The sequence below is a fragment of the Chlorocebus sabaeus genome, chromosome 13 (assembly GCF_047675955.1).
Source record: "Chlorocebus sabaeus isolate Y175 chromosome 13, mChlSab1.0.hap1, whole genome shotgun sequence".
Classification (NCBI taxonomy): domain Eukaryota; kingdom Metazoa; phylum Chordata; class Mammalia; order Primates; family Cercopithecidae; genus Chlorocebus; species Chlorocebus sabaeus.
In genome coordinates this window covers 19,035,269-19,042,604 of record NC_132916.1, presented here as the reverse complement: position 1 = coordinate 19,042,604, position 7,336 = coordinate 19,035,269, and the positions used below count along the sequence as shown (strand labels likewise).

The 7,336-nt window shown below is 38.8% G+C and overlaps 1 protein-coding gene across 3 annotated transcripts in view; it reads left to right on the top strand.

Annotated features, from left to right (window-relative positions):
- The first annotated feature begins 5,054 nt into the window (after nt 1-5,054).
- The window catches only part of ESR1 (estrogen receptor 1), a 458,483-nt gene continuing 456,201 nt past the window's right edge, over nt 5,055-7,336 (top strand). For 2 of the 3 annotated variants that reach the window (XM_038000576.2, XM_008007598.3), the window contains exon 1: nt 5,055-5,192. The gene's annotated coding sequence lies outside the window, so the exon portion shown is untranslated. The remainder of the gene's footprint in view (nt 5,193-7,336) is intronic. The other variant, XM_073022340.1, reaches the window with a different exon arrangement.

The window sequence follows — 7,336 nt, the reverse complement described above, 5'->3', positions numbered from 1 at the left end:
GAGGAAATATGTGAATTTCTCCTTTCTGCTCAGAAGTACAACTTAATAGTTGACAAACGTAAACTACCTGAAGGGCCAGACTTCTCTGGATCCTACTTGAGACCTTGCTTCCCACTGAGAAGTGTGTGCATTTGTGTATCTGGGGACCGAGATGGCTGGGAGAGTGGGGAGAAGAAAGACTGAGGGCCAGGTGGGGAGCAGCAAGGGTCAGAAAGCTATTTGGGTTCAGCAGTATCAATAATGTTTTTGTTTTAAATCATTGTCTTCCAATGTTGCTTCCTTTGTCACTCCTGTAAATATGAAAGCCCCATTTATTCTTCTAATAGAAAATTTTTCGTAATTATTTCCTCACATGAGATGTTTATGGCTTTACATATATGTGTGTATATAAAGAGGAGGCATGTAATTTATGAAAGCAGATTTTAAAAGCCTTTCTACAGATGAAATGTAAGGTTCAATTGCATTTTTTCTTTTGGAGATGGGTCTTACTCTGTCACCCAGGCTAAAGTGCAGTGGCACGAACATGGCTCACTGCAGCCCCAAACAATTCTCCCACCACAGCCTCCAGAGTAGCTGGGACCACAGACATGTGCCATCACATCCAGCTAATTAAAAACGATTTTTTTTTTTTGTAGAGATGGGGTTTTTCTATGTTGCTCAGGCTAGTCTTGAATTCTAGGCTCAAATTTCTTGATTTCTTCCAAAAGCATTTTCTGCTTGACATTGTTATTTGAAGAAAGACAGCTTAAAAAAATTTAAATAAGGAGACTATTTTTTATCCCTATAAGTTTGGACTAGGGCTTTCATACTGAGTAAAAGACAGTATACAGTGTCATCGAGGATGGGTCATATTATGGCTTTGTTGTCAAATACTCTAGATCTGGACACTGAAAACTGGACTACTGATGGATTTTGTGCCTCTGCTGTAAAAACCAGCACCTGCGGCTGGACGCAGTGGCTCACACCTGTAATCCCAGCACTTTGGGAGGCCGAGGTGGGAGGATCACGAGGTCAGGAGATGGAGACCATCCTGGCTAACATGGTGAAACCCCATCTCTACTAAAAATACAAAAAAAATTAGCTGGACGTAGTGGCGGACACCTGTAGTCCCAGCTACTCGGGAGGCTGAGGCAGGAGAATGGTGTGAACCGGGGAGGTGGAGCTTGCAGTGAGCCGAGATTGAGCCACTGCACTCCAGCCTGGGCGACAGAGCGAGACTCCGTCTCAAAACAAACAAATAAACCAGCACCTAGGCCCCGGATGAGTGTTTAGGTAGCTAAACACTCTTGGGTTACGCTGTTCTGATGGGAAAGACCACCAGAGGTGCCCTTGGATACCTGGTAATAAGGGCTATAGAAGAAATTATGGAAATTCTGCGACCCTGTCAGTGACCCATGCAACTCTAGCCAGAGCCCCATGTGTGTTCATCTCAGCTCATTGGCTTTCTCTGTTCCTGCATAACTTCACTTGCTAGGAGCCTTGCCTTACTTTGGCCTCCATGCCACCCTGAGACACGCCCTTTTCTTTTGCACTTATGACCTCAGTGCAGGTTTCCAAATTCATACCCTCAGAGCAGTGCAGGTTTCTGAATTCATACCCTCAGAGCTTGAATGATTTGTCCAGTTGATCTTTTTCACATTGGGTCGTGTCCTAGGTCACTGGCCAGTCTATAGTTTGGCTGTTGTTTGGTTGGGTGTCTCACCATGGTCCAGTTAGCTGTGATCTGAAGTGGGCGTAGGGTGGGGAGGTTGTGTGAATTTGAGTTGGTTGTTCCAGTAACAAGAGCTGAGAGCATGGCAATTTTCCTTAGAACAATAGCGAGTGAGTAGTCAGGTACTGATCGATATCTCCAGATAAGCGGACATTTCAATTTTGGTTGTTCTTCATGAGGGAAGTCCGAAACCCAGAGCTGTTTTGCTAGAGCGGTAGAGCTGAGACAGTGTTTTCAGCAGTGCTCAATGGAAACATCTTTGCTGAGAAGAACGAATGAAGAATTTTGGCAATTAACTGTGTAACTGAGTCCCAGACTCTGCTATCATCTGGGGTGGCAGATAAAAACACATAGTCCAAATCAAAAACCTGATTTTTAATTTTAGCCTGAATCACCCAGATCACAGCAGGATGCTGCTTGAACAACCCAGACAGATTGCATCCATTTTCTGCTTTACTTTGCTTGTGGAAACCAGGTTGTTAGCGGTTTCTTCTGGAATGGGAGAATGTATCAAAAAAAGGTTGGAACCTGAAAAATTTCTAGAATTTCATTGTTCTGTGCTTCTTAATAAACAATGTGACACTATCAAGGAATGTGTGTTGACGCTCTTTTTTTAAAAAATAAAGATGTAGTGGATAGCATGATTTTGATGAAATGTCAGGCTTTATTTTTCATTTGAAAAATGTGTGTGAGGGAATCAGGGGTCAGGTGTAATGGCATGATATTGCTCTTTGAATTATACTTATGAGATTAAATTTGTCCTGTGTTTCGATTACACTATTATACTGCTTCATTTAAATTGTTGTTTTCTTATTTTTTTTTATTGTTCAACCTGTCTAGTAGCAATTAATGCAATTTAATTAGACACTTTTCTTCAAAGGATATATATATATTTTCCCTATAAGAAAGCATAGAATAGTTAAAAAAAATCAGTCCAAGCACACATTTTTATTTTTAGTGATTTCATTAGAACGATAAACTTCAAAATGATTCATAACAACCTTTCTGAATCGATTTGATGGAACTGTTTTTACTCATTCACTGATAAACCTGTCAACAGTTTCCTCTCATGACACATACAAAGCACATGTATTCCCATAGTGTGTCCTTGTGTGTAATCCCTTGTGCTGGTTCAGATTCTGAAATGGAGCGTAAAAGCATGGGGGCTTGAGTTGGTCCATGTGAGTTTGAACTCTGGCCCCAGCTGGTATAGGTACTTAATCTCAGTATCCTGCGGTTTCCTCAACTGTAAAATGGGTTTTTAGGAGTACCTACCTCACTGGGTTGCTGCAAACGTGCTTAAAATAGTATCCGACATCTAGTACAGCTGGCCCTCCATATCTATGGGTTCCACATCTGAGGATTCAGTCAACTTCTGGTTGGATAAAAAAATATCCAGGAGAATAGCTGCATACCAGGAAAAAAAAAAAAAAAAAAAAGAAAAAAATATCCAGGAAGAAAACGTTGTGCCTGTACTGAACATGTACAGACTTTGCTCTTTACATTCTCTAAACAATATAGTATAACATGTATTTACCTCACATTTACATTGTTTTAGGTATTATAAATAATCTATGGGTTATTTAAAGTATACAGGAGGATGTGCATAGGATATATGTAAATACTACGTGATTTTATATCAGGTACTTGTCCTGGAACCAATACCCCAACTCTAATACCAAGGGATGGCTATATATGCTCAGAAGACATTTGCTGTTATTTTTATTCTCTTGCACTCAAGAAAGCACATATTGGAATGCAAATGAATATCAATAATAGTTTTTTAAAGGATAATTAATCTAATTTATAATTTACATACAATTTACCTTGTACATTTATATTTTGTAATGGAAAGGAAATAATCTATAACCTTCATTTCAGAATTCATTAGCTGTCCTATTTTGAGAACTGTTGCTCTATGTAATTTTCATCTCTGTATTGATGTGTAAAACTGGTTTTAACAGGTAGCTAAATGCTGTTTGAAAAGCATACTTCACCTATTCTAGCAAATAAAATAATTGAAGGATTTAATTAATTTTGAAAAAAATATTTCACTTTCAAAACACTTAAACTGTTCAGAGCATGTTATTCAATAATGTACCTTTGACCAGAAATCATAATAAAAACAATAAAAATGCTTACAGAACCCCCACAATGCATTAGTATACATGATTATTCCTTGGGTAAGAGAATCTTGTTGAGATTTTATGTTCAGTCACTTGAAATTAAATACTTTACATATTAACTAAAATGTGTCCTGCTCTATGTATTCTGGAGAAGTTACTCTCAGACAAATTTACATATTCAAATTATTTTATGGGCTTAACTGACAAGTATAGAGAAGATTGAAGACAGTTAAGATCATTTATTTCAAAATGTTTGAAAGCATTGATTATTTATTTTGAAAGCATTATTACTTTCCCATGCTGGTTTTGAGATGCACCTCTTACTTGGCAGGTGTCCCTCTGTACTGGGTGCTGGGACAGAGAGAAATACAGTAGCAAGAGAGAGATCCCTCCTCCGCCCCATTCTACCATTCTCACTGCCAGAAAACCAGCCTTTTTCAAGGCTTGTAGAGAAGAAAAAGCGAAAATATTTTTAAAAAGTCATTTAAAGTACCTAATGCATAAACCACAGCAGACATAATGAGATATTAAACTGTCAATATTATTAAAAAATTTTAATATGATTTTACAGCCCCTTTTCTACTTGAAAATGTTTATCTTAGTGTTAGACAAACAATCAATAACCTCATAAACTTAAAAATTGCTGCAGGAAATACCGGACAGTTTATGGAAGGATCATATGACAGAAGGAAGGGCTGAAGAGTGTGAGAAGCTAGACCTCTGCAGGTTACCGAAGTCAAGAACTTCATTAATCAGTAACAAGAAGTGCAGAGCGGGCTTTTGAGTCCATGCCTGAGTAAGAAAGTCCCAAAAAACACTCACAGAAGGACATTTCCTTGCCCCTGCTTTTAGTTTAGCTGTAGCTAACTTTGGATTAACAAAATTTATGTGCTGAATGAATGTTTTATTTTTTTTTCCAACTCCACATGCCTGTCTAGACTTCAAGCTTTATTATGAATAAAGAGAAAATCGGCTGGATGGCATAAAAAAATTTTCAGGCAGATTAACACACGATTTACCTCTTCTTGAACATCCATCTCAATGGAAGTGCTAAGAAAGTTAGATTCGGGCCTGGCTTGGCAAAAGCAAGGCCACCCCCTCCTCTATTTTTTCAATGAGATTTTCCAATCCTAGTCAAATGGTGGTGCTAGTTCTTTATTTTTGAGTTACTGCATTTCCTAATTTCATGGTCATAACAGCCTCCTGTCTACCGACTCAGAACGGATTTTACCAAAACTGAAAATGCAGGCTCCATGCTCAGAAGCTCTTTAACAGGCTCGAAAGGTCCATGCTCCTTTCTCCTGCCCATTCTATAACATAAGAAGACAGTCTCTGAGTGATAATCTTCTCTTCAAGTAGGTACTCCTATTTCTTCTCAATTTATTTTTTCCTTTTTGATATAATGTGCTACTGTTTACAAGCATATTGTAACTTCAGAGCTTACCTCTCATCTTTAAAAAATGTTCATTTTTTTGTCTTTCTGCTCCAAGGATATTTTGCAAAGTTACTGGCAAGTATTCCTGGGATGATATAATGTGAAATCTAAACTTGGTACCGTGGAAATTCACTTCTAGAATAATATTTAGCTGAGGCAGAGGGCAATCCGACTACCCTTTTCTTAGTACAGCACATACAGGCTGCCTGTCTGTTCCAGATAACATATACTTATGGAATCTAGCACTAGCTAGGAGACACTGTATTGTTGAACTGTGTTAGAATTTTAAAAGTTCTTAATTGGACAAATCTCAGACTAGCATGAACACACTACCTGTTTTCTTAATCTTTGGAGACATAACTTATGTGAGTTTGAACTAAGCGATGTGAATAAGCCATTATTTGTTTCCTAAAGGCAGTCAAGTTTTCTGAAAAGCTACACATTTAGCAGCACAAGAACGAGCCCCTCTGTCTTGAAATTGGCCTCTGATTTTAAGCAAGGTCTTTTGAGTCCTGGTGTCCCATTTTCTCAGTTCCTTTTTGCCTCACGATGGCACATACATAATGATTCCACCACATATAGCAGTGGGCTACTCGGGTAATGATGTGGCAGTCACAAGGCAGGGCAGAATACTTTCATTTTGGTTAGAGGAATGCCACATGTCTTAGGAAATGCTCGTTGAACTCTAAGTTTCATGCTTTGTCAAGAAGATAACCAGTATTCTCTCAAACAAGTCCGTAGGAGCCAACGTGATTAAAAGATTTTAAAGCAATTTACTCGATAGAAGGGTTGGACTTTATGAGGACTTGTGATCATGACAACGGCTCCTGCTTAAAGATGCCAGATTTTCAATGCCTTTATGTGCCAGATCTAATAGGCTTACAGAGCAACTCCATGTATATGAGGTTGCTGGGAAACTCCTCTGGTTTTGAATGTGGTATATACATATTTTAATATTGAGAGTAAACTTAGGAAGACCAGGTAGAAGTATTTGAATTGAATTCTGAAATGTACAGAGAACTTAAATTGGATGAGAATGTTGGAGAACCATGGATGGGTCAGGGTCCATTTGTATACCATAAAATCCCTTCCTATTTCTCAAATGCAAATGTTTTCTTTGATTTTGTTAATATCCTGTGATGACTGCCCACTAGGCCTTGGAATGCATGCAGATAATGCTGTAGCGGTTGGATAAAATACTCTAGAATGTCGGATTTTCAAGGAAATGAGAAATAAAAACAATGTAGGTAAAAGATATGACATGTAGGAAAAAAGCAAAATTTTCCTTAAGAATACGAGGGTCGTATTTACGAGTAGAAGATTTTTCTTAGACACTTGGAGATACTTGTTTTGTTCTATTGCTCGTGACAGTCAAGGAAAGGAATAAAGCTCTTGTGTCTTAAACTTGCAGGGAGAACAAAGTCCAACTATCTTTCGTTTCTGAGAACTCTGTGTCTTTTTGTTCAATATTGGGTTTAGAGCTAGCTATCATCTACCTTCCCTTCAAACATGCACTCCATACCTCCACACAGTATGAGTGTTTACATCAGGCGTCTGCTAAACATTTTCACATGGTTATCTGCGGTCTTCTCTGAGTCTATCTGCATTCATTTATCCTAGCTGGTCAGGACAATCACTTGGGCTGAGGGCCTGGTGGTTGAGTTTACTTTGCTTTGAATAGGGAACAGCTGTGCTCCGTGACTGCGGATTGGCTATTTGGAAAAAAGGGCAAGGAAGAGAGTGACTCTGGGTAGACCATCCACACTGTAAAAAAACTCATAGCATAGTCTTCATCTATGGCAGTGGAGATATTGATGGTCCTGCCCATCCGCCTCTATCAGGAGAGGGTCTCCATTGTTAATCTCTGAGAAAGAGGCGCCATCTGTGAAACCTACTGCATATTGTCTAATGAAGTGCTATTTTCAAAGGCATACACTGTACAGGTAAGAGTGGTGTGCCTGCCTTCTGGGCAACATCTCATTAGACTTCCTCTGAATCATTCCCACTGGACGCAACAGCAAAAACGTACACATCATTGAGTTTTGTGGTTCTGTCTAAGGTGTA